This window comes from Cryptomeria japonica, chromosome 1, assembly GCF_030272615.1.
Source record: "Cryptomeria japonica chromosome 1, Sugi_1.0, whole genome shotgun sequence".
Classification (NCBI taxonomy): Eukaryota; Viridiplantae; Streptophyta; class Pinopsida; order Cupressales; family Cupressaceae; genus Cryptomeria; species Cryptomeria japonica.
Window position 1 is genome coordinate 363,109,331 of NC_081405.1, and position 12,519 is coordinate 363,121,849.

The following is a 12,519-nucleotide window of genomic DNA, read 5'->3' on the forward strand; positions in this document are numbered from 1 at the left end:
CGTTGAGAGGCTCAGGAGAGAGCCATCTCGAAAGGTACGGTACGTGGTGAAATCATCATCAGTACCCCCGTCTTTGACCTACTCGGAAGTATTCCAAGGTTACTCACCAGGAATTTGATTGCACTCCAAGACCAAAGGGAGGAAATGGCAAAGGAACTTCGGTGGCAACAAGTTCTCCAACAGTACAAGGAACAAAGTCATAGGGAGGAAGAGGAGAGGGAGGCCAGTTAGCGCCGTACCTCTGGCACTTGATGCCCCTATGACCAAACAAAGATAGACATACCACTGCTACCGAAGGAGTAAACAAGAGAATTGCACGACGATCTCTCCACATAAAAGAACAAGTCGATAGGAGATGATGACTAAGAGAGGTTGCCAACTCGAGGAGTCTAGAGAAACACAATAGAAGTCAGAGTGTGAGTCGGAGTCATAGTCGAGAGAGGCAAAAACCGTGTACGTGGAAGGAGTTGGCTGAGGTCGCCAAGAACCTGCCACTTCCAGACGTAGCGGAGGAAGATCTCACCGACCAGGCCCCACACTCGACATCAAGTGAAGAAGACTCTAGAACTGAATCACAAAGCATCCAATCAGGAATTTTTCGAATAAGGAGAGGAGGCAGTACGAGACCTACACAAGGAAATCGCCACTATTTTCGAAGCAACGTTGTCCGGCATTGAAAACTTGTCCTTGTCGGAGGGCATCAAAATAGGAAGAGCGGATCTAGAAACGTCGGGAAGGAGGGACTATAGAAGTGAAGGTGACCAAATCCTGGTTGGTAGGGGCCCAACTAGACCAGGAGTGTATGGTACCCGCCAGACACATAGTACCTTCCCAACATATAGCCATTTCCAGGCACTGCATAAAACCGCACAGAAAAGAACAATGGCACACACCCCGGAGAAACAAAAACTTCCAAAATTCATGGGCGACGGGTCAGAGGACCCCATACGGAATTGCAAGACATGCGTCACCATCTGGGAAGCAAATGCCCAGGATGACCGAGACTACTGGGTGAAGGCATTTTCGGCCACTATGTGAGGAATAGCTATTGACTGGTACACAGACCTTGATGCTTAGCATAAAACATCCTGGAGCAATCTGAAGAAGGCCTTTGAGGAAGAATTCAAACTCCTACGGGATGACAACGAGATTGTGGCAGAAATTTACAACACCAAACAAGGAAAAAATGAAAGTGTGCACACATATAACAGAAGGCTGAGGGAATTGCTTAACAAAATGGAGAACCAATCGACAGATGGCCTCAAGAAGCAGTGGTTCATGGAAGGAATGGTACCATCCCTGAGAAGGATGATGAAAGTAGTCCTTCCATCATTGTACGCTGAAGCATACAACCACGCCATGGATATTGAAAGTGAAAACAAGACATCCTGGGGGAAGCGACTGACCAGTGATGGTGATAACACAGATGAAGATAGTGATGGGGGATCCAAAACCATGCAAGCACTTCAGAAGGATATGATGAGGATGATGAAGGAGTTAAAAGGTGACAAAGAAAGTGGTAGGGAAGGAAAAGAACTATGGTGTACTGACTGCAAGACTGAAGGACACACTAAAGGAAGTTGTCCCCATAAAGTTTTCTGTGACATCTGCCAAGTAATGGGACATTCCACTGAGGAATGCCCGTACAACTTGAAAGCACAGAGCACACAAGTGCTCTATGCCCAACCCAACCAGGCCACACTGCCAGCGACACTGCCGAAGCCAACAACAAACTCTAACGCCTCACTTGGAGGGTACAGAAACAATCAAGGTAACAATAGATCCAATAATAACACACCGAGGAGTAGAATTCAATATGATGGGAAGGGCCGACCCATGATTTATTGCAGGAAGTGCAATGAATGGGGTCACTTTGCCCGAGAATGCCAAAATGGAGGTGATGTAGGAAGTTTGTTGTGCAGATGGTGCGGTCCAGGAAATCACGAGGACATAGATTGTCCAAAACAAAAAGGGGTGAACATGCTCGATGTGGAGGGATCAAGAGAAGACATACTGGTAATCACAAGGTTGCAGAACAAGAAAGCCATGTACTCGGACCCTCGCACAGAAAAAGAAAGACTATAGGAGGTAAGGGTGGATATCGAGCGGGCGATGGGTGGAGAGCGGAGGGCCTTGCACCTGGCTGCCGATACACCAATCCGATTAGAACCAGAGAAGAATATCATCAAGAAGATCTTACAAACCACAATACCCGTACGGGTGTCGGACCTTCTACAGACCATGCCATAGTTAAGGATGGCTCTGACAAATGTAACTGGGGACACTACCATTGGCCAAGAACACCAAACGATGACAGTCTGGTACGGACCCGGTGAAGGGATCCGGTATGGATGCCATGAACCCTATGCTACTAGCGGTGGGCGTTGGATGGAAACCCATAATGGTAGAGATGGATATATTGGGACAAAAGGTAAAAACCACCATTGTTGATGGTGGGTCCAGAGTCAACGTACTATTGGAGGAAACTTGGCAGAACCTCGGCAAGCCGACTCTATGGCCACCAACCTTCCACCTAGTCGGTGCGGATCAACACGACATCAAACCCCTTGGCACCCTCATGGCCCAAAAGGTGGTAATTGGGATGCAACACTTCCTTCTGGATTTTGTAGTCATCCCTCTGGAAAGGAAAGCGTACGACGCTCTTCTAGGAAGGGGGTGGCTAATCATGGCCAAAGCTAACCACAACTGGAAAAGGAATGCGCTTTCAATCGAGAGTGATGGTCATAAGTATGTAATTGATCTAAGGAACCAGTCCATTAGCAAAGAGCTCGCGTCATCGGACTCCAACTCAGAAGATTCAAATAGATGGGACTGGGGTTTTGCAAGAGACAGAGGAGGGAAAGAACCCAATGAGGAAGGAGTGTTGGAACTCGACGAATGTTCCTAGGATGGAACCAATTCACTGGCGGAACTTTTTCATTGGCAAATGGAGGACTATGAGGTCTTCCACCCAGAGTGTCACATGCTTCAAATATGTGAGATAGGAGAATCAAGCGATGAGATGGAAGAAGAATCCTTTTCCCCAGAGTGCGGTAGATACCAAGAGGGAATGGCATGGATGGACGACAGGCCAACTCACTAGTTTGAATGGGATAAACCCATCAAGTATGAGGAAAGGGATGTGAAAAAAATCAATCTAGGCAAGGATGAGGACCTGTAGGTGATACTTGTAGGGGATGACTGGAACCCTGTACTAGATCACTCGTATGACATACACCAGTTGAGGGAGTGTTTGAGTTATTTGTTTGATGTACAGTTAGCAAAGAAGGGAGACTGGCATAGCCCATACGGTGTACGACCTGCAAGAGGAGGAATACCGTATGGTAGAACATTGTACCCATAGGAAACTAAGTCATACGATCTTGTACGACTAGCAATGGATAAAGGAGAAAGATCGTACGATCAGAAAATAGACAAATTGTATGTGCAGGATCCATATAATCCCCTCCTTCACGGTGTTTGTACACGCAAGGAGCGGTTGTATGAAAAGTTGAGGGTATCTGTGCAGAGATTCGTGCCATCCATGTGAAGCTGAGTGAAGAGTTGGCATAGGTTGAAGAGGTCGTATGACTAGGGAGCGGAAGTGCATGAGTTAATCTGTACGGTGTAGAGGTAGCAATCGGTCCAATGGTCCGTACTAGTATGGCAAACTAGACAATGGTAGAGGAGGCCACACTAGGGAAAAATAAGGTCACCGTATAGGTAATTGGTACTAGTACGAGATGTTCAAGTACTGGTATGATGATCACTGGTACCAGGTTGGAAGGACAACTTCTGGCAAAATAAGTAGCTAGCCCAATGGAAGATGTAAAACTAGTGGGGGTACTATTCTAGAAGATTGGAGAGGGGGAACCGCCGGCACAGCGACAGGTATCATTGTCACAGATCAGTTTGGCCGTACTTGCAGCAGGAATAGAAACTGGTATGGTGGCAGCAAAAACTGGTACAGTGGCAACAAAAACTGGTATGACAATAACAAAAACTGGTACAGCGACAACAAAAATTGGTACGGTGTCGACAGAAACTAGTACGATGTCGGTAGAAACTAGTATGGTGGCAGCAAAACTGGTACGGTGTCGACAAAAACTAGTATGGTGTCGACAGAAACTGGCACAGTGTCGATAGAAATTGGTACGACGACAACAAAAACTAGTACGACGGCAGCAAAAACTGATATGATGACAACAAAAATTGGTATGGTGTCGACAGAAATTGAAACTGGTACAGCGGCAACATAAACTAGTACAATGGTAGTAGAAACTGGTACGATGATAGTAGAAACTAGTACGACTGCAACAAAAACTAGTACGGCGGTAGTAGAAACTGGTACGATGACAACAAAAATTGGTATGGTGTCGATAGAAACTAAAACTGATACGGTGGCAGTAGAAATTGGTATGACGGCAGCAAAAACTTGTACGGTGTCGACAGAAACTAGTATGGTGCCAACATGTACGGGTATGACAGAAACTGGTACGGTGCCAATATGTATGGGTATGAAAGAAATTGGTATGGTGCCAACAAGAACTAGTACAGTGCTAGTAGGAACTAGTATTGTACCAGTAGGAACTGGTATGGTACCAGCAAAAAACTAGTACAGTACCAGCAAAAATTGGTATAGTACCAGCAAAAACTGGTACAGGTGACTTGGAGGTAGAAACCGGTACGGTACCAGCAAAAACTAGTATGGGTGACTTGGAGGCATTAGCAACCCAGGTGGCGACGCTCACTTCACAGCTAGAACAAAAAGATAAAAAGCTTCTAGAAGTTGCTCACATAGTAAAGAAAGCTCAGGAATGGTAGTTAATGGCAGAAAAGAACCTGAAACTCCAGGCTGGACAACAGCCTCCTACCACAACCACTACAGGGATGCCTCCTCCCTCTTCTTGGTCTTAGCTATGTTTTTCATTTTAGTTTCTCTTGTCAGAGTCATCTGGAAGACGACTACATTTTTGGGGGGGCTAATGTTAGGGGTAAAAATGTATGTTAGTACGAATAATAATTATAAGTGTGTTATGTGTGTTTATGTTTTGCTATTGCCGAGAGGTTCTTGTCGGGTAGTTGGGAGTTGGTGACAGTTGGCAACTTGGCCAACCGTCGGGTCTATATATTGTTTGGTTGGAACCTCAGCAGGGAGATCATGGAGGGACAATTTTGGACATTGGAATAAAGATATAACTTCTTGGTCTAATTATTATCATTTTTCAATTATGTTATGATGTACAATTGTTCTATTCCATGAATACTTGGTACGTGTAGGAATTACTATGTTATCGGATTATTCACCAACTATACATTTAGGACTAAAAAAGCTCCAAATCATAGGTTGAATGCCTTTGCTTAGCCTCATTTAACTTTTCTAAAAAGAATGCCACCAGATGTCCTTCTTGACTAAGGACTACACCTATTGCCTACTTACTTGCATCACATTCAACTGTAAAAAGTTGATCAAAGTTAGGGAGTCTCAAAGTGGGAAGCTCTGCAACCTTCCTCTTCAAAATATCAAAGCTTTGGGATGCCTTCTTTATCCTTTCAAACCTGCATTTGATTCCTCCTTTTATGGTGTCAAGAATAGGAGCACAAACATGACTTAAACCTTTGATGAACTTCCTATAAAAAGAAGCCAACCTATGAAAGCTACTAACATCACCTACTGTTCTAGGTGTAGGCCAATTGACAATAGCTTCAACCTTTAAAGGATCCATTTTTAAACATCCACTAGAAACCACAAAGCCTAGATACACCAATTCAATTTTCATGAATTCACACATTTCTAGATTGATTGCTAATTTATCCTCATGAAGCTTCCTCAAAACCTGATCCAAATTCTTCCAATGTTCTTCCTTGGACTTGCTAAACACCAAAATGTCATCAATATAAACAATAAAAAAATTGCCAATAAATTCAACCAATACCTTATTCATGAGGTACATAAAGGTACTAGGTGCAATTGTGAGCCCAAGTGGCATTACCATCCACTCATATAAGCCCTCATTTGTTTTAAAGGCTATCTTCCACTCATCACCAGGTCTGATTTTGATCTGATGATATCTTTATTTTAAATCAATCTTTGAAAAGTAGTATGATCCCCCAAGATAGTCCATTAGGTCTTCCATCCTAGGCATAGGAAATCGGTACCTAATCGTGATCTTGTTGATGGCCCTGGAATCAGTGCACATCCTCCATGTTTGATCTTTTTTTCTTGCCAACACAGTAGGTACAACACATAGGATCAAACTCTTCCTAATCAACCCCTTATCTAGAAGTTCTTGCACTTGTCTTGCTATCTCTTTATTTTGACTAGGAGTCATCTTGTAGGCAACTTTGTTAGGCAAGGTTACACCAGGGATTAGATCAATTTGATGACTGATATCTCTAATTGGAGGCAAGTTATCAGGCATGTCTTTGGCCACATCCTCTTTGTATCTATCCATCATGACTTGCACTTCACTAGGAATCTCCTTCTTTTCTCCATTCCCTAGTTTAGGTTCATCCCTTGGGTGCAAAACTAAATCAAATCCTTGGGTCCCATCTTGCTTGAGGATCTCTAAAAAATCCTTACCACTAAGAAACATGACACTTGGACTAACAATATTCTCTTCCCCTTGGTCAGGTAAAGGATCCATCCTAAATTGTCTACCATTCTTTGTAATGATGAACACATTCTTCTCTCTATCATGCAGTGCTTTGACATCATATTGCTAAGGGCGGCCTAATAATAGGTGACAAGCATCCATAGGTAGGATATCACACAATATTCTATCCTTATAATCTCCCATTTCAAAATCAACCCAAGTTTGTTTATCTACTACTACATGCTGCCCCTTGTTAAGCCAAGACACCCTATAAGGACTCACATGCAGTAACCTCCTTAAGTTTAATTTCTCTACCATTTCCAAAGCAACAATATTCTCTGTGGATACATAATCAACAATTACCTTACAAACCTGATTATGAAACTTACAAGTGGTCTTGAAGAGTGACTTCCTTTGTGGAGGCTCCTTGTGTTGGGGTACCTTCAATAATGTCATCCTTAACATAAGACTATCTCCACTCAAGCTAGGACCTATATTTACCATGGGATAATTGACACTTTGACTATAATCCTCTTGCACAAGTTGGTTCCTACTTTCTGGACCATGTGAACTAGAAGCTTTCTCAGGGCATCTACTCATGGTATGGTCCACTTGATTTCAATTTTAGCACTTGCCAATGAAAACACTTGGACCTCTGCCTTGACTTCCTTGTCTACCCCTGCCAAAAGGTCTCCTTCCTCCTCTAAAGCCTCCATTCCTATTATTGGACTCTCCATTGGGCTCTTGTTGACTAGAATCACCATTTTTAAAAGGAGTATTTCTTCCTCCATAGCCACCTCTACCTCTGAAATTTCTGCCTCCTCTTCCTCTATTATTTTTCCCTCCTCTCCTCCTTATCTTATTTTCCACTGTCAATGCCAATTGAAAACACTCATGTATAGTGTCTCGAGCCAAGATGCTTATCTCATCTTGAATGTTTTTCCTAAGCCCATTCAAGTATCTATCCACCTTCTCCACCTCCTCTTCATGCTTCTTTGATCTAAGAATTAGTTTATGGAATTCTTCAGTGTATGCACTCACATCAAACTCTCTCTATCTGATATTTTGCAGCTTCTTACACATTTGCACCTCATAGTCTATTGGTAGGAATTGGCTCTTTATTTTGTTCATCATCCTCTCCCAAGATGATATCTTCTTCTTCCCTTCATTCACCCTTTCTTCTTATAATACCATCCACCACAACAAGGTAGACCCCTTGAGTCCATATTTAGCCAGACTCACTCTCTTCTCCTTAGGAATTTATTATTATTAAAAGTGGTTGTTGAGTGCTTCTATCCATTCAAGCACCTCTTCTCCATCCATGCTACCACCATAGGTAGGAAAACTCTCCATATTGTCTCTATTGAATGACTTCAAAGCATACAAGAACATCTTTTGATTAGGTGCCATCTTCTGAGCCTCTTTAGTAATAGCCTTCTGCTCCTTATTCTCTTTCTCTTCCTCTGAGTCATCATCCCACGCTTCATCCTTTCCTTTAGACTGTCTGGTCTCTTTGAGTTTCTCAACAAGAAACTCCTCTACCATCTTCTTGATGGCCTCTGGGTTCATTTCCTTAGGAGGAATTGTATTAGCCTCTTCTCCAAATTCTATGTCTAACATACACTACTTCACCCCAAGTATCATCTCTGATACCAATTTGATGCAGGGGGTCTGGTGTTGTAAACAACTTGGTTGGTTTCACCCTTCAAAGGGTCTTCAATGGACACCATCAAATGGTGTTTTTCCTTTAGCCTTCCCAAGGCTTAGTATCCTTCCCAAGGATCAGTCACAATAAGGCAACTCCAAATTAACAAGGAGTCTTCTAATCCTATGGTCTCAACCCCTCCAACAAGGGACACCTAACAACCCCAAACCCATAGCATATAGGATCTTTTTCTCAAGTTGTGAAGTTTGGTATTTGTGGATGAAAAAACATGTGATACATGGCATTTGCATTGAATTGTACCTCTTGAACGGATTCTACAAGATCCCCCAATATCGTTTACCCTTAGTGACCTACAGGCAATTAGGCCTCCTATTTAGGTTTTTGATCAATCATTTCCAATATCCTTTAAAAATCCCTAGAATAAATTACAGATTTGAGTACCATTTTGGATTCCCTTAAGAACTTCACACTTTGGCTTCTGGGTTTTGAGTTTAAGAGGTTTGTCCATATTACCGCTAATTAGGCCTCTCTAGTCGGTATTGGAAGTTTGACACCAAATGTCTTCACCAGTCATATCAAAATGAAGATTGGACACTTGTCAAAGTTCTGCACATGTTCAAGGGTCCCTCTCATGCCAAATTTACACACCCTTCAATCCATTGTCCAAGGGTTTCATCCACTTCTTCTGCTGCATAGGATTGCCACATAAGAGATGTCAAGCCTAGGGCATCATCTTAAAAATATCAAATGACACTTGCTACCTCCCGAACCACTTGGAAAATTTAGTATACAAGGCAATTCAACATTCCCCAAGGTTTTAGGCCATTCCCAAGATGGAATGTTGAATTGTGACCCTTCTTGCATCAAACACCCGATTTTAAGGGTTTCTCAGGCCAACGATAAAGAATTTGCTCTAACTTTCAAAAAAAAATGTATCAAGACCTCAATCCAACATCAAATGAAAGGTGATTCACTACCTCAACTTTTCCTACTCTCAATTCATGCCTATCATCTGTACAAATCCGTATAAGTACAAAAAACTCAAGAAAATGGAGTAAAAATGCAGTTTTAGATTGGTTTGGAAACAAGAATTTCATTACCAGCTTCTCCTAACTTGTTGGCATCATTCCTCAAGATTATATCATGCCAAGGAACTCCTCCAAACACCCCAATGTGTACATTCAACCAACTAACCGTTGGGTAACCAAAAATGCAAAAGCTTGTCAAAGTTGCTTATGACAACATTGCAACTTTTGACCATTATTACAATTGGCTCATGCCTTCACACCAAAAGGACAAGAATGAACACACAACACATCTAAGACTCCTAAACACCAAAATCACAACTAAAATTACCATATAAGGTTTTGGACCAAATTGACACATTTTGGAGCCTTATGGCTTATTACATTGTCTTGGGACCACCATGGACATCACCATGGATCAACATGGATAAACACACATCCTACCACAAAACATCACCATAGAACAACACACATCAAAATGATGCAAACATGTCTCCTTGTGCCCCTGCATCAGAATCCAATTGATCAAAATATGATGATAAGATGTGAGATAAAAATTGAGGATTAGGACATAGAAACTTTTGGATTTGATTTAGAATTGATTTGAGATGGTTTGGATTGGAATGGATTGGTCCTTGGATTAGGAAACGATTGATTAGGATTAGTATATAACCTTAACTATTGGATTAGGATGTAGATGAGGTGTAGGGGTCAACGATATAGGACACAAAGTGAGGTAAAAACCAAGCTAGGCTAAACTTAGACCTTTGGATTGAGATTGGATCAAGCCTTATTCTACTTAGGATAGACTTCATTCCTAAGAAAAATAAGATAAGGTATTAGGGTTATGATCAACCCAAATGATTAGGATTAATTGAGAAAGGTACTTGAGATAGATTCTTTCTCAAGAACAAGGCTAATTTGACAAATGATAAAGGTCTAAGTCAGACTTCACAAAGTGTTGACGTTGGACTGGGAGGTTGATTGATTTATTGATTGAAATTGGATTAAGGTTGTTGATTGGATTGATATAATAAGTGCTTAAGGGTGAAAATGGGAATGATTATGGAAGGTAGGTTAGAGAATTTAATGGAGGAAAGGCTACCATAGATTGGAAATGACTCAATAAGTGATTTTTGGTAGCTCGGCGGGTTGGACAATGAGATGTGACCACTTATTTTAAGGAATTGAGATAGTCCTAATATTTGGTGAAAATCATGGGATCTCAAAGGTTCTTTATAAAACTCATTACCATAACCGTGTAGATAATTGTGAAAATGGTGTAGGATGGTATGATGTTTCAATAAGAGTTTGCAGTTTGCGTACAAGAACTTGTGATGCTTGAGTATTTTCTTATATCTGGGTCTCTTCTTCTTGACTTGATCGTAAATGGATTTCTTGGGATGCTTGAGTGACTAGGGTTTATGGTGCATGGGTGGAAAGTGAATTTGGATTGGTTTTGTCTTGGCAAGAAATGTCAAAAAATGAAAACACTTTAGTCAAAGTAACACTTGAAGCAATCGTAAAAGAGGGGGGCCTAGATTAGTCCAATGTGACAAAATTTACGAGTATGAACAATAAAAACATGCAAAAGACATACAACATAGGCTACAAAATTTACTTGTTGGATCACCACTTGGATTTCTCCAAATAACTAGAAAAAGATGATAGATAGAACTTTGGTAGCGCTGGCTCCCCCACCACAACACTCACTTCTTGTGCATACCGAGATCTCATACCCTAAAGATATGGAGATCTTATGAACTGAGGGACATATATCACTACTTTTTTAGGACCCGGATGCAATTGAGAGGGGGGAGGGTGAATCAATTGTCTAATAATTTCAACCCAAATATAACTTAATCAAACTTGATACATAATACCAGTAAACCAAACTTATTGCTGGTTGACAATTTAATAGTTAATGACAATACCGGTGAAGCTTAATGCATGAAACAAAAAGACAAATAACATCCATGATACATAACATAGATATTTGTACGTGGAAACCCTGTAAGGGGAAAAACCATAGTGGGAAACCTTACCCCCAATCAGATGATACTACTGTAGATATTATGTGTGTACAAATGGGGTCTACACATGCAGAAAGGCCAACTACCTAGAGCTCACTGCTCAATCGCAAAATGAGAGTCACACTGACTACAATTGGATGGTTAAGTCCAATGATAATGTATTGCTCAAAGTAGCATATTCATATGCTGGATTCAGTACCGATTAAGCTCTGATTGTCTTCTTCATAACCTTATTTTAGTCTTCAAATCATGTCTACATGAGCAGCTCTGCTTATATTCACATATACCTTATTACATTCCTCTTCCACTACTGTTACATAATCTCACAAATGAGATCTAAGACCAAATGTGTAGGTTGGGTCACTAAGAATATTACAATTAAATCAATTACAAATGAATCAATATGTGATGCATCAAGTTGTCTTAGTGAATTTACGATAATAACCAATCAATAAATCATCTCCATAACATGTCATGTTGATCTCGAATAGATAACGCATGTCGGTCCATAACCTAGACCAATTTGCCAGTAACAACAAATATGCAAACTCGATTAGAAAAATAACCAAATCACCAAAACCAATTGTCCAAACCATTTCTTTGACATAACCAAGTGATCTCCAGATGATAACAAGTCATCCTATGTGTCGGTGAACAATATAACCTGCCGGTGAACCAAATACCGGTGATTGTGCATAAGTCACTGAACATGCCGATGAAAATAACCAAAGATCTCCAGTGCTGATAAGTGATGAAAAGTGTTGAAATCAATGACAAAACTAATGCAACACATCCATAATACCAACAATCTCCTCCTTTGGCATTGATGGCAACACAAGATGGAAAAACCGTCTAAGGGCCAAAGCATAAATGCCAAAAACCAACAATCTCCTAAAAAGATCAATTACCAGAAATCAAAATACATAACATCTCTCCAAATGAATAATCTCTCCCTAAAAGATAATGTGTTTTTCCATAGATATCTCCCCCCTTTGACATCAAATGCCAAAGCAATACAAAAACTAGATACAACCAGTTCATAGAACTAATTACAAATACCAATTGTTATAACCAACTACTTCCCCTGAGAAGTAGCTCTCCTTCATCAAAGCCGAAAAAAATATTTCTTTATAAATTTTGTTGGTCTGATGCCATTCTCCAACTGTCTAAGTCTCTATCAATGAGGGTATTATCCCAAG